General features: G+C 44.0%; 1 protein-coding gene across 4 annotated transcripts in view; it reads left to right on the forward strand.

Annotated features, from left to right (window-relative positions):
- The window catches only part of LOC139753456 (EGFR adapter protein-like), an 846,501-nt gene that overhangs the window by 88,256 nt on the left and 733,245 nt on the right, over positions 1–25,000 (forward strand). The window lies entirely within an intron of this gene.

Genomic DNA, 25,000 nt, shown 5'->3' on the forward strand with positions numbered 1-25,000 from the left:
GGCAGAGCAAACACTGTCAAGTCTGGAGCCCCGACGTCAAACTCAAGACGCGCGGCAGCGAATGTGTGTGTCTCTCTCTCTCTCTCTCTCTCTCTCTCTCTCTCTCTCTCTCTCTCTCTCTCTCTCTCTCTCTCCTCCTGCTCCTCCTCCTCCTCCTCATCATCATCATCATCATCATCGTCATTCTCTCTCTCTCTCTCTCTCTCTCTCTCTCTCTCTCTCTCTCTCTCTCTCTCTCTCTCTCTCTCTCTCTCTCTCATCTTGTCTCGCCTCTGAACTTTGCAGCGAGAGCCAGAGCGAATTCTGATGGAGTTTTGATTTTTTTTTTTTTTTTTTTTTTTACTTCCATTTGTCGCTAATGATCCCAGAATGCCCTGCGACGGAGATAGCAAGGGAGAGGGATGAAGAGGAGACATTACCCCTCGCCTGGAGACATTACCCCTCGCCTGGAGACATTACCCCACGCCTGGAGACATTACCCCTCGCCTGGCTGCTGAAAGGGCGTGGGATTTGTGAAGAGAAGTGGTAAAGGGACACAAGGATTCCATTTATTTTTTGGGGGGGATGTCGAAATCCGTAGACCAAGTGTTTAATAATAAGTGCGAGAGGTGCCCCGGTGTGAGGAGAGGTGGAGGGAGTGTTGGTGCTGTGGTTGTAGAGGAGGAGGAGGAGAAGAGGAGGGAGAATAGGAGGTGGTGTTGTTGTTGTGCACTGGAGGGTATCTTATTGAAGGTTGTAAGACAGGAAGAACAAGGGTGTTGGTAGACGAGGTAGTAGTACGGCAGGGTTTTAGGTAGCAGGCTGAAGAAGAACATGGTACATATATACAAGGTTAAGATACAGAGGCAACACGAGTGTAAAACTCTCTCCCCGTAACACACAGATAGTAATCACACACACACACACACACACACACACACACACACACGCACACATTATGCTCTCGTATTCCGTTGGCTGGTTGAGTCAGAGCCTTATCTCCGGACTTTAAGAGTCTGCCTTGGGGCCTTGGTATGAGGGAGCAGTTGCTACAGGAGAGGGAAGGGGAAAGGGAAGGGAAGGAGGAGAAATACTGGAGGCACGAGAGACGAATGTGCCATCTTTCCGTACACGCTCTGTGTGTGTGTGTGTGTGTGTGTGTGTGTGTGTGTGCCCGTCATGAAATGAATTCAGACCTCTCTCTCTCTCTCTCTCTCTCTCTCTCTCTCTCTCTCTCTCTCTCTCTCTCTCTCTCTCTCTCTCTCTCTCTCTCTCTCTCATTTCTGAACTACGGCAAAGTGGGCGTAGTTAGATTCAGTGGCAAAGTGGGCGTAGTTAGATTCAGTGGCAAAGTGGGCGTAGTTAGATTCAGTGGCAAAGTGGGCGTAGTTAGATTCAGTGGCAAAGTGGGCGTAGTTAGATTCAGTGGCAAAGTGGGCGTAGTTAGATTCAGTGGCAAAGTGGGCGTAGTTAGATTCAGTGGCAAAGTGGGCGTAGTTAGATTCAGTGGCAAAGTGGCCGTAGTGAGATTCAGTGGCAAAGTGGGCGTAGTTAGATTCAGTGGCAGAGTGGGCGTAGTTAGATTCAGTGGCAAAGTGGCCGTAGTGAGATTCAATGATCCGTTTGGGAGTTGGGCTTTTCTGTGAGAGTCATGTCGTCAGCACACAGCTGACATGTGTTCGGGTTATTTAATGTCCGCCATGTATCCAGCCTCAGAGGCAAAGTGTTTCTGGTCATAAGTTTTGTGTTCGCGTAGTTGGTTGGCGTCTGGTCAAAGAAGTATTATTTGACAGAGTTTCCCCATGCTCTATCTGGAAGTAAATAGATATACCGATATGTTGATAGACGAGCTATATTTAGAAAGCCAGATGAGGGAGGGAAATGCAGAACGGATGAAGAAGACACGCACAAGTCGAGACGAACTCTTAAACGAGTTTGGAGGAAGCGTTCAAGATGTAATTCCTGCGAGTTTTGCACCAGGAGAAGTGAGAGGGGAGAGAGAAAGAGAGAGAGAGAGAGAGAGAGAGAGAGAGAGAGAGAGAGAGAGAGAGAGAGAGAGAGAGTAGGGTGAGTGTGACCTGGGGAAGTAAGGGGAGAGTTTGACCTGGATTCTGAAGGGGACAGACGAGGGTGTTAAGGGCAGCGGGAGGGGAGACCGTGGGAGACTGAAAATGGGTGGGAAGGTCAGGAGAGAGAGAGAGAGAGAGAGAGAGAGAGAGAGAGAGAGAGAGAGAGAGAGAGAGAGAGAGAGAGAGGAGAATGTGCTGATTCCAGACGGTGTTGGTCGACCCCGAGAGACGTTTTTCCCTGTCTGGAGTCTCCTCAAAAGTTTTCAACGGGAGAACGACTGGAAACAGCTGACACGATGATAAACGAACTCCTTCCTCAGATGATCCTTCCAGGGTTTTGGGGCAGGTCTTCTGTCCTACGGCTGGGGGTCTGGGACCTTACCATGTCTCCCGTATAACCTTATGAAGGTCTTCTGTCTTGGAGGGTGACAGAGGAACTTGGAGAGGGTGAGAGAGGAACTTAGAGGGAGACAGAGGAACTTGAAGGGCGACGGAGGAACTTGGAGGGTGACAGAGGAACTTGAAGGGTGACAGAGGCACTTGGAGGGTGACAGAGGAACTTGGAGGGTGACAGAGGAACTTAGAGGGAGACAGAGGAACTTGAAGGGTGACAGAGGAACTTGGAGAGGGTGACAGAGGAACTTGGAGGGTGACAGAGGAACTTGAAGAGGGTGACAGAGGAACTTGGAGGGTGACAGAGGAACTTGAAGGGTGACAGAGGAACTCAGAGGGTGACAGAGGAACATGAAGGGTGACAGAGGAACTTGGAGGGTGACAGAGGCACTTGGAGGGTGACAGAGGAACTTGAAGGGTGACAGAGGAACTCAGAGGGTGACAGAGGAACATGAAGGGTGACAGAGGAACTTGGAGAGGGTGACAGAGGAACTTGGAGGGTGACAGAGGAACTTGGAGGGTGACAGAGGAACTTTAAGGGTGATAGAGGAACTTGAAGGGTGACAGAGGAACTTGGAGGGTGACAGAGGAACTTTAAGGGTGATAGAGGAACTTGGAGGGTGACAGAGGAATTTGGAGGGTGACAGAGGAACTTGGAGGGTGACAGAGGTACTTGGAGGGTGACAGAGGTACTTGGAGGGTGACAGGTACTTGAAGGGTGACAGAGGAACATGGAGGATGACTGAGGAACTTGGAGGGTTACAGAGGAACTTAACAACGTGACAGAGGAACATAGAGGGTGACAGAGGAACTTGGAGGGTGACAGAGGCACTGTGACTCCAAAGATTCATCAAGACGAAGCGTGACACAGGTTCTTGTCAGTGACAGCCCATTTTCAGGTGTGTCATTTTACTGGCACAGGTCAGGTGTATATCCTTAGGGCACCAGACAGGTGTATGGAGTGGTACTGAGTGTAATAACCTCCTTGAGATGGACTTCGTTTCCTCGTCACGTCAGGAGAAATTGCTGTATTGATCACCCGAAACGAAAACAAAAAAGTATCTCATTGATTTTGTATTCTTTTTTTTTTTTTTGTCACATGTTCGGATTGTGGTAAGGAGATAGAGAGAGAGAGACTTGTAATGTTTCTGTGCCTGTTCACTGTGTCCCAGTCCTAAAGGTTAGTCTTGTAATGATTCTCGGTGTGGGGATCGGTAGCGCCAGCGGTGCTTGCGCTCCTACAGCATCACACGTCGACAATTGTCCTTTTGAGATATACTGGCAGGGAAGAGGGACTGAAGGTGATGGAAGAAGACGTGTTGATGATTGTGGTCCACCTTGCGCAAACATCTGCCACGGATCATGTCTTCATTCATACTTCGCAGCGCGAGATGTTCCCACGTCGTTGTCTGTTTTTAGCGCTAAGGTTAGAATTCTTCTACTTCTCCTCTTACCCCCTGAACGCATCCCCCGTATCAAATAACTAAGGTAATTTGCCCGAGATTTAAGTGACGTCGAAACGTCTTCCCCAATTGGGTGCCTCCAGTTGCATTTTGCGGTTCGAGACGCGCGCTCACATATCGTGTCTTTATTCTTAGATTTGGAATGCTTTACCTTTTGTTTATCAGTAAACGTGATCCTTGTATTAAGCAACAAAAGACATTTGCAGAGGTTCAAGTTCAAACATCCGCCACAGTTCGCGTTGTCAGTCGTATTTTCCAACGCTAAGCGCGCCCAGGTCCCGCGTTGTTAATAACGCTGAGATAAGAACGTAGTTTTGTTTTTTCAACGACTAAACACATCCCTGTATCAGATAACGAAGGTCGTCTGCTGAGAGATTCAAGTGACGACGAAGATATATATATATATATATATATATATATATATATATATATATATATATATATATATATATATATATATATCTTATGTACTGTTATTTCATCATCTATTAACTAAAATGTTTAATAATTCTAAAGTTTTTTTTTTTTTCTGTGTCATGTCCTCAAACTTTCACTTCAGCCATTTCAAATTAAATTTTCGGTCTTGCTCCCTTTGGAGTGTTGGGCCTGACATCTACCATGCTTTATATCGCTCAAGATATACTCCTGCTCAATCTTGAACGAAGGAGGAGGCGGTGGAGGAGGAGGAGAAAGAGGAGGAGTAGGAGGCGGTGGAAGGCGGGGAAATTTAGGCAAAGCAAGGTGTGGCCAAATTCCTCGAGAGTTAATTAAGATGTTTCTATAACCACGTCGGAGAAAAGTGTGACCCAGTGTTAAGGAAACGCCATAAGATTCAGGTGTTTTACAAGACGGTTTACCTCCTCTGTGCGTTTTCCTTTAATGCCGAATTTACTTTCGTGAAGCAGGAAGACGGGGATCATAGACTCCTTTGGGGGTGAGGGGTGTCCTGCCTGGAGGCGATCGTGGCCTGCCCCCCTCCGTCTGTTGCCGAAGTGACGTCCTCTCTCTCTCTCTCTCTCTCTCTCTCTCTCTCTCTCTCTCTCTCTCTCTCTCTCTCTCTCTCTCTCTCTCTCTCTCTCTCTCTCTGCGCTGCCACCGCTTATAGGCGAAGTCCAATAAAACCTCCCTACTTGAATATCTGTCTGTCTGTCTATCTATCTATCTAATCTATCTGTTTGTCTGTCCGTCTATCTATCTTTACCTATCCATCTATCCATTTTGCCCTCCCGTGTCAGACTTGGTCATCGTCCCTGATACTGGGAGCTGCCGATGACTGGAAACCCTGCTGGAAGGAGGCATATCCTGGTTACTGACAGTATCAGGTGCCAAGGCTGCTCAACCAAAAGGGAAAGAACAAAAACAAACTCTCTTTATGTATCGCTCTGGTGGTGACTTCGTGGGTGCGAGTGACATAATAGTCTTCCCATTGTTTTCCCGAGGTAATTACATTAGAACGGAGTCAATGAGAATTACTAATTGTTAATGTAATAAACGCGGAACATTGGGCCGGAGCTGCATAGCTGATGTTTTGTGATAACTGTATTTGAACCACTTGAGCGCGACTGCATCTGGGTAACTAATAGTGTTGAGGAGGGATACGAGTGTCTGGTTAACCTGAGTTAACTGCTTTATAAAAGGACTTCAACAGATTTGGAAGGTGATGAGCTTCTGTTATATCAGCATCTGGAGTGAGGCACCGAGGTTGATAATGGAGCATTGCTTGATTTCATGATGTTGTTCATAGTCTCTTTTCGTGGAAGAGTAATACAGTCTCCTGATGGTTTTCTGAATATAGTTACAGTCAAGTTCCATGATTATATCTTGCGAGAAGACGTAAAACCATCGTGATCTCGCGTAAGATAGTGAAATATTCGCGTGGAAAATGAAACTCGATGAGTTCACCAAGTGCACTTTCATGTAATGATCACATCATCATTGTAGAAGACGTAAAACAGTCTGTTGATATGAAAGGAAGAGGCGTAGCTAAGACGCCATTAGCAATTTCGTCACTCCAGAGGTACTGTTATGCACAAGAACATAAACTTTCAACCGCAGTGTCAGGTTCTGGTTCCTATCGCACCAAAATGAAGGAATAGCATCAGCTCTCTTGCCTCATATCTTACTAACGACGGCAACACATCAGAAACACAACTTACCTGTACCCGAAAACAGCCACTCCAGCCCGATAACAACTTCATAAGGAAAACTCCGTATATTTTTATGCTGTTTCCTTTTCTGAGGGTAAGTTTCGGATTCCCTGCCCCGCTTCCTGGAGGTATTGGAGAACCTGGACGCAAAACGTCGGGGGAAGAGGAACCTTGCTGGCTGGCTGCTTCGCCTGCTGGTTCCGACGTTGTCTGGATCTGCCTTTGGCCTTAGTGCGTTCCAGGCTTCGTGGCCTGTGATGTATGTATGTAGGGTAGTGTGTGTGTGTGTGTGTGTGTGTGTGTGTGTGTGTGTGTTCAGATGACCGATGGCCATCGAATGCATGACTAAAAGAAAAGACAGGCGATGCCCTCTTCAGCTGTACTGCTAAGTTCAAGAGGCGTCAAAGAATCGCACAAAAGTCCTGGAACCAGCGTACGCAAGACGCCATGTTGTGAGTGGCCCTCAGCTGGAAGGGCTCCACGTATATTGCCAGTGCGCTCCCTTGTACGCGTCTTTTGAGGTCTGTTTGGCGATTCCTTTTCCAGGAGGTCGTAGTGAAGGCTCTTATGAGAATTCACAGTGGACATTACTCTTGTATCGCTGTTAGGTATTGTGTGTGTGTGTGTGTGTGAGTGTGTGTAGAATTGCATTTTCCAAATACGGTAGTAAAAAAAGATAAACTCTATAGAAACATTTGGTTTGTTTTTCTCTTCTAAGTGTAGAAGACCTGTTATACATTTCATCATGTCGGAAAGAAATAGAATGCCAGTGAGGGAATAAATAGCTAGATTTTTTTCTTTCTTTTTTTCAAAGAATTCGGCAGAGGTTGATGTGAACCAAAGATGCAATTCGGTAATGTCTCTTGTCCTCAAGATGTGACGGTTGGGAAGGCGGACAAGTCCAGACATTGGTAGAGGAACGTGTACCATCCTCTTACTTTGGCCCCTCAGGAGGATGGCAAATCTGGTTGCAATTTTAATTATAACCCGGACTGGTAGCCGGCAAAAGAAAAGAAAAAAAAGAAGAAAAAAGAATAGAGAAAGAAAGGATGTAGGATCAGACGGGAAAAATTATTAGACACGGTAAGTGCTTCAAGTTATTAAAACCTTTCTTTTCGAGTTATGTACATTTCAGACGGTTGTTCAGCTATGGTTTTGATAACTTGCAAGTACTATGACTGTTTTTGAGCACTTATCACAATAACTAAATTTTGAGCACTTTAGAAAAATTACATGATTTTGAGCACTTTAGAAAAATTACTAAATTTTGAGCACTTTATAGAAAAATTACTAAATTTTGAGCACTTTATAGAAAAATTACTAAATTTTGAGCACTTTATAGAAAAATTACTAAATTTTGAGCACTTTAGAAAAATTACTAAATTTTGAGCACTTTATAGAAAAATTACTAAATTTTGAGCACTTTATAGAAAAATTACTAAATTTTGAGCACTTTATAGAAAAATTACTAAATTTTGAGCACTTAGAAAAATCACACATTTGAAATATACTAATTTGAAATACTGAAAAAGACACCGTGATCTAATAGTCGACAACAAACCTCTCGTTTGATGAGGGATCAGTAGCCCAAACTAGCGAAACAAGATCATGTAAACAGGTCTGGGGAGGAACTTGTCACCAGACCTCTTCCTCGTTCGTGTCCCAACAGCCAGTCTTGTCACTAGGCAGACGGATGAGACTGTGTGTGTGTGTGTGTGTGTGTGTGTGTGTGAGGTGATTTGTACATCATGACGATTATCATGTCGCTTCGTCTGAGTAAAAGGAAGGACGTCTGGTCTTATGTAAGAAGGGATTAGTCCCCAATATATATATATATATATATATATATATATATATATATATATATATATATATATATATATATATATATCAGGTTGTAAGGGTATTTAGTACCTTCTTGTCTATGATATAGAAGTCAGTTGTCTTGGAGGTTGCTGAAATGTGAAGTAGTCTCAATTTGCAGGAATTTCCTCACTCTCTCGAAATGGATTTCAAAACTTACATTTTTGTCTTGAAACAAATTAGATATTTTTTTTTTGTCTCCTTGCGCCAGACCAGAAGTAGACGATTTAGATAATGTGTTGAGTTGGCTATATTCCCAGTGGCTTCAGTGTGGGATGATGGGCATTCTTCCCCATCCATAGGGACTCAACACTACATAGTAAGTTCTCGAGCTTCATCCATTGCGTGATGTGATGTGACTGTCTCTCTTTCCTCAGCGATGCTCTTTTGCCTTTAACGAAGATCCGCTCGAGACCTTCTCGTCCTATCTCGTGAAGTGGAGAAGGGGAGTTCCCGAGATGACGCCGATTCTAAATCAAAGCTCGAGGATTACGAAGACTACTTGATATTCATAGTACACATTAATATCTCTCTCTAGCGAGTCCCTAAGAACGCTCTCTCTCTCTCTCTCTCTCTCTCTCTCTCTCTCTCTCTCTCTCTCTCTCTCTCTCTCTCTCTCTCTCGTACTCGGTGTGAAAATGTGAGAAAAAACTAACCTCCCTTGGGAAAAAAAATTCTTTGCTATTTTTACCTCTCGTCGATAGAAAATTGCCCTCCCATCATCTTTAGAACGTGCGATATTATATAAGAAGTCGCGGGCGCGCGTCGGCTCTGATGGTTTTAAAGAAGACAGCTGGAGTTGGGTGGTTGGAGGGAGATCTTCCAGATTTTCCAGCAGTGCTGGGTGTGTGTGAGCGAGGCGACTCGGCAGAGGCGTGTAGAGAATGTAGATATTTTTGCCGGTAATTTGCACCTTCGCTTCCCCCCTTTAATGACCACTTGTTTTGCCAGTATCCATGGGTAAGTTAGACGCCAAGGTCCGCTCCAGTCGCTAAGGGGGGTGTGTAGGTCTTGGGAACAGGCCAGAGGTTAGCGATCATCATGGCTCAGCAGTGAACGACACTGATGGCGTAGACGAACTGACGAAGTGAATGAGTACGATGAGGGAATACGTTTCTTCCGTCCTACACCACCTAGTTCGCAGTACAAGCAAAGACGAAGAAAAAAAAAGAGCCGAAGTGCATTCATGTGTCTCCAAAGACCTGATAGTGTGATCTTGATTATGTATATCTCTTGTTATGGAGGGACTGAGGATTTCCAGCATCTCACGGACCAGTATCTTCAGCCTCCAGTTTCCAGGAGGTTGACGTACCTACCTAGCTCTTCGCCATGTGCAGCACGGGATCCAGCCACCAGAATGATGGATGGTCGCAATTCCAAAGCTCCATTCCCAGTAAATGGCGAAAGCATTCACCTCCCCTCCATGGAACCGTGGCGAGTGAAAATACATATATCTGACAAGCTCCGGAGCTGGTGGCTAAAGAGCATTAGGACTTTGTAAGTCGTTCTGATAGAACTCCGGAGAGCAAATATTTTGATATAAAACTTTCGCGCTGGGCGGTAGGATGATGGAGGCCGGAGCAGCTTTGCCATTGGTCGTCCTCGAGGCTTCCTGGTATAGCATTCCCATTACCATCGCTGGAGTGGCTCTGACGTAACTCTTCGCGCAGCCAGGAGTTCCAGAGGTGGGGCCGACAGGAGAGTTACGAAGCTCCGTCAAGACAGTTACGAAACTCAGGAAGACCGTAATAGATTCAGTGTTGATGTGATTGATTTACAGATGAGTTACATACACTCCAAAGTTAGAAATATATAGATGGCGTCAAGGATGATTTAAAAGCAGCTTTATCCAAGAAGCGATCACTAGAGATCATTTATATTGAAAGAACGTAATGTAATAAAGAATTTCCTAGAGATGTCTACCAAACGTAAGAGAGATATTGTGAGAATATTGTGTGTCGCTCTCTCTTAAGACCCGACTGTATTGCTTACATAAAATTCACGAAAAGTTTACAGCTTACTCCTGTATGTCAGCGCTACAACCTCTGCAGACACTCAGGCACACCCGCTTGAGTATAAGCTGCGAAACCTTTGACGTGAGAAGTTTTCCTCATGAATGTAATCATAGATTATTCTTTGTTTCTCCTGACTGTCTCTGTGCTTCAGGTCTCTGGTGTTGTCTCCACACTTATGACTGTTTATATGCTTTGTGTTAGTAGTAAGAATACGATACAAGCAGAGGGAGTTGTAGATAACACACACAAACACACACTCACATACACACATATATCAAAACCCAGGACCTCTTTTACTGAATGGGTTCCTGTAACTTCAAGGCTGCGTTACTTTAAGTAGCAGGGAATGGTGAGCTTCTTCGGGGAGAGAACTCCCTGGACGAGACTGTACTGCCTCTCTCTCGTCACACAGACGATGATACGGCTTCCCCGGAGGTGACTTGTCACCTAGGGCGTCACCAGAGGCAGTGGGAGTCCGGTGCGTCAACGTTACCTCGCTATATATATATATATATATATATATATATATATATATATATATATATATATATATATATATATATATATATATATGAAGGAGAAGAAGAAAGAGATTAAGAATTGTTTCCTAACGTCTCACTTACAGGACCTAAGTTGGTGTCGCATTTGCATAATGATTTTTGCTGCAGTAAATGCGCAAAAAAACTCTTGTTAACAGCTTCACTGCATTAAACATGTGCCAAGTGTGTCTCGGGAAGTGTTCCTGAAGAAAGACGGAATGCTAATGTGCGTCTTTTTGGGGAAGAATTGGAAAGGCTTGGCTGTAGGGTTTCTCGCTTCTCTTGACGACTCTCTTAACATTTTCTATTTTCTTTCCCCCTCCCCACACCTCTCGTTGCATGTATAGACATATGTCTGTGAGTCCTAGACTCAGGGATACAGACTGTTTCGTGGAGCAGTTTCCAGTAAGCGACCGAAGAAGAAGAAGAAAAAGAATGATAATGATAAAAAGGAGAAGAAGAAGAAGAAGAAGAAGAGGAAGAAGGGGTGTATGCCTCGCCTTGCTTCTGCGAATGTGAGCGAAAAAAGTAATTAGCTTTCTTATTTTACAAATAGTGTCTCTTTAATTGCTCTAGAAAATACGTGTCGTATATATATATCTGTCAAAATGGGTTTTGAATGATCATCCACTTGAAGAGCTTTTGCCACCTCTCAAACACTTAATATCATGCGTAATTACTGCAATACTTGATATGGTTGATACTAAGGCTCTCCCAGACTGCATTTACGCTTATTTTGCATGCGTAAATTCGCATTCTGGCCAGTGTCGGACCTCCGTGCTCTCTCCATGGCGATTCTGTAGGCGCCTCTGATGATACAAGCGCATGGCTATGTTAGATGGTAAGTGATCCTGCCCATGTAGGTATGGATACATGCAGGAGATACAGACTTGCATTATAGTGAGGCCAGAGAGACAGAGCCAAAGCGAAGCTTTTCACACTCCTTACGTGTGTGTTGGAAAAATGTCTATATAACTCACAAGTTTGTGTGGGACTCCTTCCCAGTGATTAGATTTAGGAATAATTCCCAAGTTTCGTCCCTCGGGGTAACTCTGAAGGTGTTTCAGGTCCCTCTGACTTGATTATACGCTGGTTTAAATTCTTTTGAAGCACAACGAGGATGTGTGACATCAAAGGAGTTCTGGGAAAACATGTTTTCTCCCGACCCCCCCACCCACTCCACACGTTAGCCTATCATGACACAGAAAACTTCCCATCCATTTGTATGGAAATATGACACGACCTTCTGGATGAGGGGAAAAAAAAAAGGTTTTAGAGGAACATAGTTTTATTAGTGTGTTAGGAGAGATTGTGTCAGTCGTGGGATTGAATTGACCCGCTGGGCGCCGTCTGGGTTGAGAAGGGAGAAAGGGGGGCAAGATCCTAAATGATTGTGAGAAGGATCTCCAACCCTTTTCTCCTCTTTTTTCTATATAATCCCACAATAAAGTCGGCCTGCATTAAATTTTCGGTGGTCAAAAAAAAAAAGAAAGGGACAAAAAAGAGGTTAAGTTCATGATACGAAAATCCGCCGTGTGACTTCTTTTTTTTTAAGTTTTATTATTTATTTATTTATTTATTTTTAACCAAGACGCTTCGACATTTTTCTGCCATGACTTACAACGCGACTGTCGTACCACCACAACTGAAGTTGACGCGCGACACCGACACCTCCACGAGAAGCACAGCCTGATCCAGTGGTATGAAAAAAGTGTTTCCATTTTTGCTTTCCACTGGGAAGGAATGGCTCAAGACTTTCGTGGTAGTTTGGAAATATCGTCCTCGGTCATTACGGTGAGGCTACCATAGTATGGATCACGAGATTTTGAGGTTCACTTTAAGGTGCTTCTTCAAGTGATAGGGTGTAAACCACCACCTCCACCTCCTTCTGGATGAGGTGACGGCTACCAGTTAATTAAACGCGGTGGAACCAAATGGAATCCGGCGCTGCGAAATGATTGGAGCAGCGAGCTGGTGGCTGTTCACTCTCCAAAGTACGGTTATGTCGTGTGGTCATTCATTCTCACAGTTTTACATCTTTTGGAGAAGAAGAAGACGAAGAAGAAGAAGAAGAAGAAGAAGAAGAAGAAGAAGAAGAAGGAGAAGAAGATTATAAACAGAAAAAGAAGGAAGAACAAGCTTAAAGGAAGAATGAATAAAGATATGGATTTATAGACATACATATAGAAAGTTAGATAGATAGATAGGTAGATATACAGGTAGATAGATAAATAGATAGATAGATAGATAGATAGATAGATAGATAGAGAGAGAGAGAGAGAGAGAGAGAGAGAGAGAGAGAGAGAGAGAGAGAGAGAGACTGTCTCTACTCCATTGGATAGCGTCTTAGAAATGCAGATTAGTTTATAAACTCCTATTTTCCCCCGGGACTTCCCATCAGATTCCGTAGTTGGTAAGTCTAGAGACAATGGTTAGGGTTCCTCCTGACGAAGGAGAGGGTGAGGGAGACATCCTTCGGTGTTCGGTCCCCACCCACCCGACACCGACTTCGACAGAAGCCCTGCGCTCCCGGAGTGGGGGGAAATTCATCATCTCCTGGCGAGACCATGTGAGGGGGGGAAAAGGAAATGTAATCACCTACGCCAACAGTAAGAGGGGAAGGTGATTTTCCCTTTTATAGAATGAGAGGAAAGATGGGATTGACATGGGGTTGTAGGTAGATTGAGCCAGTAGACGAAGGAGAGTAGATGAAGAGGGTAATGAAACTACAAAAGACTTGAAATTTTTATGATGTATCATTGCGATAAACAAAGAGGAAATGGCTATGGTTGTAGATGTAATCGAACAGCGGTAAATAGTGGATGAACGCACGAAAGGAAAACTGTTTTAGAAAGTTGTGACATTAGGGAATGAATGGTTCACATTCGTCCAATCAGCCACATGCAGGCTTGACACAGTGACACGCAAGACCTTCTCTTTCCAAGTGGTGTAGCAGTAGTTCGTCATGGTGATGCGGGGCGGGGGAGCGTTATGAATTATATCCTAAAACTTTGCATTTTGTCGTCCCAAGACGACCAAAATGACTTACCGATCGAGTACTCCGTCGCTACAAAAGGGAAAAAACTGTAAAATGCCCAAAAAAAAATTGAATTTGCCTTTTTTTTTCATTTTAAATATTTTATATTTCTGAGAGTAAATTTGTCAGAAAGGGGAAATAATAATATATGAGGGATTTTATGATATACTTTTTTTTTTTTTTGCTGCTTGTGACTATATTTTCTGCACTGCTAAATCCATCACACTTATCATCCATTAACCCCCGACTCGCTAACAGTCTTCGCACCATTAAGCGCAAATACATCATCCTGAACGTCAGTTTTCGCTCTAAATTCTGTATTTTATTGTGGGCGGAGTGCGCCCCACGGCAAAACCCCATCGCCCGTGTTGCTCGCTGTCCTCAGGAGCTGAGTGAATGGCTGGAAGCAATGTGAAGCTCAGGGACGAGTGTCTTGTTGAGGTTCCGTGGTGTTAGGCTGACACACACACACACACACACACACACACACACACACACACACACACACACACTAACAATCGTGAAAGACCCAGTGAAACTCCTTCCTTGTCGTTAATCAACTAACTACCCTTTTTGAGTGAACTGCTCTCGTATTTTCTCCACCAAAAAGGACACTGAGAGAGAGAGAGAGAGAGAGAGAGAGAGAGAGAGAGAGAGAGAGAGAGAGAGAGAGAGATGGGGGGGGTCAATTATACAGTCACCTTTGCATTAGTATGGAAGGCCTCCTAACCAGCAATGAGCCTCTCGTAGGAAAGAACTCCCATAAGTTTCATCTGTCGTGAGAGACTTTTACGTAGAACTACGTGACGTGTTCTTCACCCTCGATGTGACGATGTGATTCCTTTCACCATAGGTTGCTCTAATGTCTCGCTACACATCTGTCTATTGCTTCTTCCTGGGCCTGGCTTTACCAGACGACCGTGCTTATTATCTCTGAGGATATTTCCTTCTCTTCGCTGATTAGTTTCGTGTGTCCTTTGTCGCAGACAAAAGAATTCTTCAAGGCAAGGCCCTTGATTAAAGATAGGCTGGAGAGATAGAGTAGTGAAAGAAGAGAAGAGGGGGAAAAAAATTGGTCCAGTAGTTTTTTTTTGGGGGGAAGTGGAAAAACCAGCCTTTCAAAAAGGGGCAAAGCCGTAGCTATAATGGAAAACGAGTGACAGTGAAGTTCCCCCCAAAAAATTTACTGGTGTAAGACGCTGCCACCCCATATATATCCCCCCTGCAGTATACCAGACAGTTGGGCTATGATGGCCAGGGGGTAGACGGCCGGCAATTTCCAACGGCCGGAGAATGATTTAGCTTTGCAACGTCAACATCAGTATCAGCACACCTTGCTGATTAAGCGCCCGCCCGCGGCTGTTCTGATGCCCCACGGCTCTGGTGGAGTTCCCCGTTGCATCACCTTAAGTGGTGTGGGGTTTATGTATATGTGTTTATAGTTAATTACACTGACTAGCTCTTGGTTACGGCCAGTCAAACTTTGAGAATATTATAGAAAAAGGATCGTGTCCCCTACCGTCCCATACTCATAAAGGTGTTGGAACACGACGCCACATGATCCTCAGTCATATACTATGGGTGCGTGGTAATCAGAGAGTCTCCCCATTGTCATTGGGAATTCCAGATGGGGGAGAAAAAAAAGCCACCTAAGTTTTAGCTAGCGTCTGTTTCCGTGTCCACACCGTGCAAAGAACATCCTAAGGGAACCGGGAGGAGAAAGAGGGACACTACCTCGAACTCACTAGAGTAGACTCGTTCGTTCCCCATTTTGCCTAGAACCGTTGCCGACACTGTCGCTCACGTAAATCAACTCCCAATCCTTTGCAGAGAATTGATTAGTATTAGATCTTGCATCATGCTGCCTTCTCGGTTTATGTTAGTTTAGATAGTATGAGTCTGTTTATGATCCTGTTGCCAGGAATTGCAGTCACTTCTGTGAATTTGAGTTAAACACTTGTATTTATGGTAAATAGCTGCAGCTGGGCAGTTGTTCCATTACGATGTTTGAGAACGTGACGTATTGTTTTAAGAGGGATTTTTGTACATTCTTATATGTATTTGTGTATGCTTATCTGAGTGTCTGTCTGTCTGTCTGTTTGTATGTATATTTCAATCCAGCCTTTTCATGTCATATCTTTTTCTTTTTATATATGTATACACGTACGTAATTGTTTGCCAGCATGTTTACACACTAGTAAAAAAAAAAAGATAACGTGGAAAAACTATAAAAAGCCTGTGACTCTGTGATAACGCCATGTGATACAGTTTTCTCTTCTAGTGTACACTTACACCTCTTGGTCCTTTATCCTACAGAAAAAATGCACTTAGTAAAGACGCACCAAGTGCTTTTGAAAAGCACAGGAAAATAGCAACGGGAAACCACATTCCTCCTCCGTTTAGTCACCCACTTGAGATAACTTTCTTTTCCCCTTTCCTTTCCTTCCTCCTCTCCCACATCCTCCAATGCTAAGAAGGGAGAGAACCCACTCATGACAGAAAACAAGTCTCGAAAGTCAAAAATAATTCTTGGGAGGGGGAGGAGGAAAAGAAGGAGGAAGAAGAGTGAGGTGGAAGAAGAGGAGGAGGAGGAGGAGGAGGAGGAGGAGGAGGAGAGTTCTCACTATTCAACCCATCTAAAAGTTACTCTGCGAAAAGGAGTCCGCTAACGTCTTACTTGGGTAGGCATCAAGAGTTGGTGAAGTTTAGATGTGGCGAGACTTACAGCCGAGGCATGAGAAGGGTAAGAGGAGTAGCGAGTCCCTCGCCCCTCCTTGTTTTAAACACCTCAGTGCCTGAGTTAGAAGCTGTTGGCAGAAGGACTTTCATGGGACAATTTCGAGGACTAATATTAAGTCTTTATCTTATCCCATTTGTCGCTAGCTCTAGATACATTGCACCGAGTGGCAGAGCCATTTTACCCATCTCTGTATTTTACTCATCTCTTTGTTCGTGGACTCATTTCTCCACCATCGTGCGTCATCTCGTTCACCTTCCATGTCCTGCTTGACGTTTTAGATGAAAGAAATGTCCAATGTTATTCAACAGTTTCATATTCTGACGAAGGGACGCAGCACTGTGCTAACCATTTTCAACTCCGATCTGTTTCGTCACAAAAAGGATATATATATATATATATATATATATATATATATATATATATATATATATATATATATATATATATATATATAAATGCCAGTTAACGACTTGTTCCAATGACCCAGGGTCGTCAGACGTCTCACACAGGTGTTTCTGATGATAATTAAAACGATCTCGGCAAGCTGGCTGGCTTCTTGGTGTCATTAGTGTGTTTCTTGTTGGTCTTTACGTTTTCTTTCCTGTTTCCTCAAGACGACCAGAGAGTCTGTCTGTCTGTCTCTCTCTCCTCAGCTTTAAGATGACTCATTCAGGTCTGTTCTGTGACTCCAGGGGAGAACACGGACCTCAGGTAGCTCTCCATGTTCTCCTGGGGCAGTGTACTTTATTCTCATACTAGACAAGAAAGTCGCGTTGTTACGTAAATATTTGAAAGTGGTGGTGAAACACACACACACACACACACACACACACACACACACACGCACACACACATCACCGACCTAGCCTTCATGTACTTAGCCAAAAGTAATAATCACGACATTATTGATGATAATGATTTAGTGGTAATAAAAGATTTATTGAATTAGATGCATCCGAAGGTTCAAAGTCCATATAGAAAATACACACGTTATAAACAAGGGGGAAAAAGTAGACATCTATAGGAGGGGTTAAAAAATGTTTACACGAACAGTCTATTGGGAGGTTAGGTAAAGTGTTCACACGAGTGCTGGAGGTGGCAGTGTTTTGATTGCGTATTGGTGACGTCAACAGTGGTTGGCTTGGGGGTCTGTTCTTTAGTGGTCTCTTCGAGTCCTTATGGCCTTCGGTGCGGCTTTGGTGGTGTCGATGGATCCGAAACGTCTGCCAGGCAGCCTGAACCGGCTTCAGTAAAATGTTTTGGAGTTCAATACCTGGACTTTAGGCTTCAGCGACGACATGAAATATGGAGTTCAGCACTCGTAGTTTCCAGCGAACTGGATTAAGGGTCTCATTTATAATCGTCTCATAGTTATTTATAGATGCTGAGACTCTCTCTTTTGCGAATTCGAAATCGAAACTGGATCGGACTGAGCGAAAGCCATCTTGTCGCTGGCATTGTACTTGGAAAGATCCGTGAAACTAATGCGTAGCAGCTCTCAAACGATGTAGAATTCCTCATTGTCTTTCCTTCCAGTGAGGGTGGAGAGGGAGGAGGAGGGAGAGCCAAGTTGGGGGAACTGTCCCTCTTTTGGAAGCTCAATGCACGATTGGTCAAAGCGGAGCAAACACCGTTGAGGAAGAGCTCCTCTTTGTACAGTAGTAGATTCATTGTGTGAGGGAGGGAGGAGGGACCTGTAGTGCTGGAGCGATGGAAGACCCAATAACGAAAGGGAGATTAATTTTTCTTTTTCTTTTTAAACCATGCGATCAAGGGGGTGATAAGAGAGAGAGAGAGAGAGAGAGAGAGAGAGAGAGAGAGAGAGAGAGAGAGAGAGAGTAGCTGAATCACCTGTTCCACATTAGCGTGTTGCAAGAGTGTTCTTCGGAGAGACAGGAAACAACACTCCTAGGGGCGTGTTCTGGTGTTACATATATTTCGTTAAAAGATCCCGGATGTTTCTGAGCGTTCACTCTCGTTCGCGAGACTTGACTCTGCTTTTGATTTCGACAAAAGTTGTTGGTAATATGTACTAATATAAATTTTTTTTTTTTACGGTCTAACGAAAGTGATTTACAGCAAAAAAAAAAAAAAAGATGCAAAGAAAAGAAATGAATTTAATGTGTTTAGTTTTTAAGGAGATAAGATATCAGAAAACGGGCATCCAGTTGCGTACAAGTCGTTAGCTTTGGTTGCGTCATAGCAGTTGTGAAAAAAAAGACTATATATATATAATGCCAGAAAATCTTTCAGGAAGAGAAAACGCACTTATGTATTTAGAGGAAACATGTGCATACACCTCCGGTAAAAGGCTTTGATGTAGGGAATCCCTGGGTTGACGGCATGAGAGCCTTGAACGTATATCATGTAGACAATTGAATGCGTGTTGAATATATCAAGATATCTGAATCATAATGTCAGGAGGGGTAAAAAAAAAAAGGGGGGGGGGGACTAATCTCATCCACAATGCAGTGAAGTGCCTTTGACTTGACTGGAAGCCACATTGACGAAATTATTGATTAGAATCCTCTCCATATCCCTTCCCCCCCAGTATAGATACAGTGGGGTTGAAGTGTATGTCATGGTGGTGTTTTTTTTTTCCTTTTTTTTGAGTTCGCCGTCGTTTTACGAGGTAATCGCGGTGATGTGCTCTCTGGTGGGCGGGTAAAGCCTTCGAAGTGATTTGGATCTTGCTGCCCAGGTGAATGATGGAAATCTTTGATGAGGCTACTACTGCAACTACTACTGGTTCTACTGCCACTACTACTGCCACCACTTCCACTACTACCACCACTTCTACTACTACTACTACTACTACTACTACTACTACTACTACTACTACTACTATTACTACTACTACTAATTCTACTACTACTGATACTACCAACACTACTCCTACTACCACTACTAAGACTACTGCTTCTACTACTACTGCTTCTACTACTACTACTACTACTACTACTACTACTACTACTACTACAACTGCTATCACTACTCCTACTACAACTGCTATTACTTTTTTGTTGTTATTATTGCAGTTCTTGACCATATGTTTTTGTTTATCATTCCGCTAGTTATTCTGCTTTATCTGTGTATTTATCTATATCCTTTTTAGAATATAGTGTCGAAAACTCGAGTAGTTTGATCACTCAGTATAACATTAGATTGCTTAAAAACCCACTGGAAATGGTCCTCAGTCCTGTTGAAGGGCATTCAAGACCAGTGTATTCATGAGGACGAAGAGGAAAGTATAGTTCACAGTATGTTTGATTTCTTTATCATTTTCTCTCGTTTATCGTCATTTAAGCTGAAGCTTTTGCTCTTCATGCGATTCCTGCCTGGCTTGTCCCCCCAAAAAAAACTGTCGTGGTGTACATTTTCTTACACCGGACCATTATTCTTACTTTAAAAGTTGGCCCATTTACGCGAGACCCTTTTTAAATAAGCTGCTCCTCTGCACTCCGACCCTTGCGTGCCCCTGCAGTACGAGCGTAGCAGCATTTTGTAGCGAGTCAGATGACGATGACACAGATCACACATGATTTAGTGTATTGTAACAGATGGTGGGGGGCAAGATGGGGGGTTGGTTTTGGGGGGTTGTTGTTCGGCCTGGCCACGGGTGTATAGAGTGAGGAGGACACTTGGCTTAAAATGTTTTTTTAGGGGGTAGGAAAGAAGTGTGTGGGTATTGCGTCGAAGTGTGTGGGTATTGCGTCGAAGTGTGTGGGCATTGCGCCTCTGTGGTGGCCTGAGAGGGTCGCGCGCGAGCGCACCCCCTGAGTTCGACTGAGTTCGACCTGACCACCACCCGAACCTGCCAGCGCTTGGGCCCCGTTGGCATTGTTTTATCCCAAGACTACACAGCGTGCGCAGGCTGGGGCGTTTTGTGGTCACATCCCTCGTCTGCGTGTGTTTGTGTCTGTCTGTCTGTCTCTCTGGGCACATACTTGTCCGCACAATAACTCGGGAATGCATAATGAAACCCTGATTACATTTTAGGGCACGTGGATGCATAAATTTTCATATTCATGTGGAAAAACTGATTTTCCCCATTTTGCTTGATGATTGGATGTTTAATTTTTTTTTTTTTCTTGATTTAGGTCATTAGATTTTTTCCTCATTATTTACCTTGTGCTAGGACGATATATAACGTAAGCGGACCCCCCTTTCCCCTTATTCTTATGTATATTATTTGGGGATGTTTTCTTGTATATCGCTCGCTAAATGTTCACCTCATTTGAAGAGGGATTGTTTGGATGACTTATAAACTCCAGAGGGAAGAGTCCATGCCTCATAGCAGGTGTGTGTGTGTGTGTGTGTGTGAGAGAGAGAGAGAGAGAGAGAGAGAGAGAGAGAGAGAGAGAGAGAGAGAGAGAGAGAGAGAGAGAGCTTTACCGTCACAGAACAGACGTGGAACGTAGCCTGCATCCCAGAGCAGATATGTGACGTAGTCTACATCATCATCTCATGGGAGGTGTTAGAACGTAGTCTACGTCACACACGGGAGGTTCAGGACTTCAAGTCTGTGTACCTCAGAGCAGATGTGGGAGGCAGTGCTTTCATCCCAGGGCAGGTGTGGGAGAGGAAAGGGGCTGCCGGCGATAGCCCAAGCTTATCGGAAATCTTTCCGTGTATCGGTGTTCGCAAGCAACACCTCCCTGAGGCCAGGGGGGTGTGTTACGGTTCCAGACACAATACTTTCCAGAAAAAAAAAAAAAAGAGGAAAGAGAAAGCTAAAGTTCCCCCCAAACATGGGAAAGAAAACTGAACTTGGTATATGTGACCGAAGATAAAACCGAACTTGGTATATGTGACCGAAGATAAAACCGAACTTGGTATATGTGACCGAAGATATGAGATTCCGTCGGATCGTATGTATTTCCAGACTTGATTTCCAGGTTCCAGGTTACGCGGGAGGGAGGGGGGAACTCGGTTGATTTTCCGGCGGAGAATGCTAAGCTCTTCGCCTATCCCTTGGCTGGTATTTCCCTGATCACGTCGCGCGTGTGAGTGTGAATAATACCCAGTCCCCTCCACAAGCGTACCTCTTTTACGGATCCCGTACGGTGGGTGGTGCGCGCGTCCGTTCCAGTGTTCTAATTAGTAAATAATTATTCCAGGATTTCATCTGTCTAAAAAAAAAAAGGGGGGAAACGAGCGATCGTCGATAATTAGGAAAATGTTGAGCAAATGGCATTTTCTGGGTGACCAGCTCCTTTGTGCTGGGAGCATGTCCGGCAAGCGGGTGTCCTCGCCTCCCACGCTGGCTTTGACTGTGGATATCAAACCAGTTAATTAATGGGGAGAGCCGCCTCCGGTCGCCAGCACCGGAGGAGGATCATCCACTGGTTAACGAACGCCGCGCCGGCTGGAAGACCCTAATGCTGTGGATGTGGTGGTGGGGGGGAGGAGACGTGATCGCATCTTGTCCTGCACGATGGCCGACCCTCAGAGTCTGGTGGAGAAAAAAGATGTTTCTCTCTCTCTCTCTCTCTCTCTCTCTCTCTCTCTCTCTCTCTCTCTCTCTCTCTCTCTCTCTCTCTCTCTCTCTCTCTCTATCCCCCCTTTGAGCACACGATGATCCCTTGAATTGTGTTGCGCATCATCGCTCACACGATGTGTGTGTGTGTGTGTGTGTGTGTGTGTGTGTGTCTTCGTTCGCGTGTTGCGTATCTCCTGTTAGCGGTAGCGAGTTGCCGATCTTCGTTAGCGATCGTTAAGAGAGCAATTTAGGAGTGGCGTAATGAGATGCAACATGACTCTTCCCCCCTCTCCCCCTCAGCCCCACCTCAGCGACGCCTTTGTGTCGTTAATTGTCCTCATTAGGGGGGGCTGGGTTGGGGGGGTGTTCGAGACGGGGCGTGACAGGTCATCAAACCGTGATATAGCCAATTATAAGCACTTGGCAACCCCGCGACACTCGGGTTCTCCTGGGTAATTATTTTATTCCCGCTTCAAGTTGATTACAGGTCAGTAATTAACTCGTACCACGGGTTGAGGGGGAATGTTTCCGTGTTGGAGTGAGCGATGAGGTGATTACAAAGCAAGTGAACGAGATTGGGAAATTTTTTTTTTTTCTATTTGAGCAGTGCTGATTAAGTTTTACTTAGCGTAAGAATTACATCTCACTTTTTACAGTTCTCAAAGCAATGGAATGATGTTCTCCTTCGGAAGAGGGTGTCGGATACTATTCAAATAGCCTTCAAGGTTCTCCGAAGGGGTTTCAAAGCAATGGAATGACGTTCTCCTTCGGAAGAGGGTGTCGGATACTATTCAAATAGCCTTCAAGGTTCTCCGAAGGGGTTTTTACACGTAGGTGTATTGAAGTTTTCCCCTCACAGACGGGGACACACTGAGACACACAGACAGACAGACACACGAGGGGATGAAATAATGACAGCCCTTTCAGTTCCTGAAACTCTGATAACGTAGAGAGTGAGTAGTTCTTCGAGAAGCAGAACAACAACAGCAACCAGAAGACATAACAGGAAACTTGTGAAAAAGAAGGAAAAAAGAAGAGATGTGTTGTAATTTTACAGAGTTGTGGTGCCTGACTGGGATGAAACGAAAATGAAGGCATGCTGAATGCGCACTGCATACGGTAATATTGAGAGAGGTTTTTTGAGATGGTAGAGAGTGTCAAAGTGATAGGGGTCCCCGTCATCACGAGTGTAAGGCTCCATCTCTCTCTCTCTCTCTCTCTCTCTCTCTCTCTCTCTCTCTCTCTCTCTCTAAAGCCATGCAAGTATGATTAGCCTTGAGTGAAGGGGATTTTGTGTGATCGGGGCCTGAACATGCAGGAGGGTGAAAGGAGGGCAAGGAATAGAGTGAATTGGAGTGATGTGGTATACCGGGGTTGACGTGCTGTCAGTGGATGGAATCAAGGCATGTGAAGCGTCTGGGGTAAACCATGGAAAGCTGTGTAGGTATGTATATTTGCGTGTGGACGTATGTATATACATGTGTATGGGGGGGGTGGGCCATTTCTTTCGTCTGTTTCCTTGCGCTACCTCGCAAACGCGGGAGACAGCGACAAAGTATAATAAAATAAAAAAAAATATATATATATATATATATATATATATATATATATATATATATATATATATATATAGGAGAAAGAATACTTCCCACGTATTCCCTGCGTGTCGTAGAAGGCGACTAAAAGGGAAGGGAGCGGGGGGCTGGAAATCCTCCCCTCTCGTTTTTTTTTTTTTTTTTTTAATTTTCCAAAAGAAGGAACAGAGAAGAGGTCCAGGTGAGGATATTCCCTCAAAGGCCCAGTCCTCTGTTCTTAATGCTACCTCGCTATCGCGGGAAATAGCGAATAGTATGAAAAAAAAAAAAAAAAAAAAAAAATATATATATATAATATATATATATATATATATATATATATATATATATATATATATATATATATATATATATATATATATGTAAAAAAGAAAATGATTCGCTACGTATTAGAAATATTATCAAGGCACGATGGCTGTGTGTGAGTGTAATCTGCACATCTGTTTTCTTTCGATGTTTACACATACCTCGTGAATGATTGAACAGATTATTTCCCCCCCACCCTCCCCTCCCTATGATTTGACTCTTATCAAAATAAAATAATTCCGTGTAAATAGGTTATGTAAACGCGGCTGTCCATGTCAGCGAAGACTAAGTCTGGAGATCAGTTTGTGTGTTTGTCGGCCGTTTCGAACGCCAGCTAGCTGGCGAATACATTTGTTGACAAACATTTTATTTTTGTGTATTGCTATTATTATTATTATTATTATTATTATTATTATTATTATTATTGTTATTGTTATTATTATCATTATAATTATTATTATTATTATTATTATTATTATTATTATTATTATTATTATTATTATTGTTATTATCATTATTATTATTGTTATAAAGATTGATGTTATTGCAGTTATATATTTCGAGATAGAAGGGTAGAACATGTGATGTGCTTTTGTTAGGAATTCTCCCCTACCCCTCGTTTTCGATGTATATGATATACAAATTTCCCCTTACTTTCGAATTTTATGATGGGAGTATTTTCCCCGTTTTCGATGTATTTGACAAGTCGTTCCATCTCCCTCCGCCCGCCCTCCGTTTTCGATGTCCGCTTCCCCGTTTTCGATGTATTTGCAAGGAGTGTACCCCCACACCTCCCCATTTGATGTATATGTTTGTTGGGAACTTCCCTCCTTTGGTGATGTAAATAACTCCAATATTTTCCACTCATTTTCGATGTATTTGAACCCATTTGGTCAGGCACTGTGTTTACGGGACTGGGAGATGGGGGGGGGGGGGGGGATTTCAGGGAGACGTCATCCCTGATTTCCCCCCCCCCCCCCCCGCACCCTTGAATCCCAACCACTACTTCTGTATACTCCTTAATCCCCCACGCCTGATACTACCCTCCCTTATCCTCATCTACTCCTCCCTAATCCCATTTTATTACCCCTTTATCCTCTCCCAACATCTGCTCTCAAATTCTTTCCTCAGTACCCCCTTATCCTTCCTCATCATCCAACCCCTTAATCACCCACCCACTACATCCTTATCCCCAGTATCTAACCCCAAAATCCCCTACCCACAACCTCCCCCCAATTATAGCCACGTCCCCTTTACCCCCCACACTACTCCCTGATCCCCCAAGAATCCCTTTATATTTCACTAATCATCTGTATCTCCATCTTCACGTCGACACACACACATTGAGCATGTCGACATGCAGGAGATAAAG

The sequence above is a fragment of the Panulirus ornatus genome, chromosome 14 (genome assembly GCF_036320965.1).
Source record: "Panulirus ornatus isolate Po-2019 chromosome 14, ASM3632096v1, whole genome shotgun sequence".
NCBI lineage: Eukaryota > Metazoa > Arthropoda > Malacostraca > Decapoda > Palinuridae > Panulirus > Panulirus ornatus.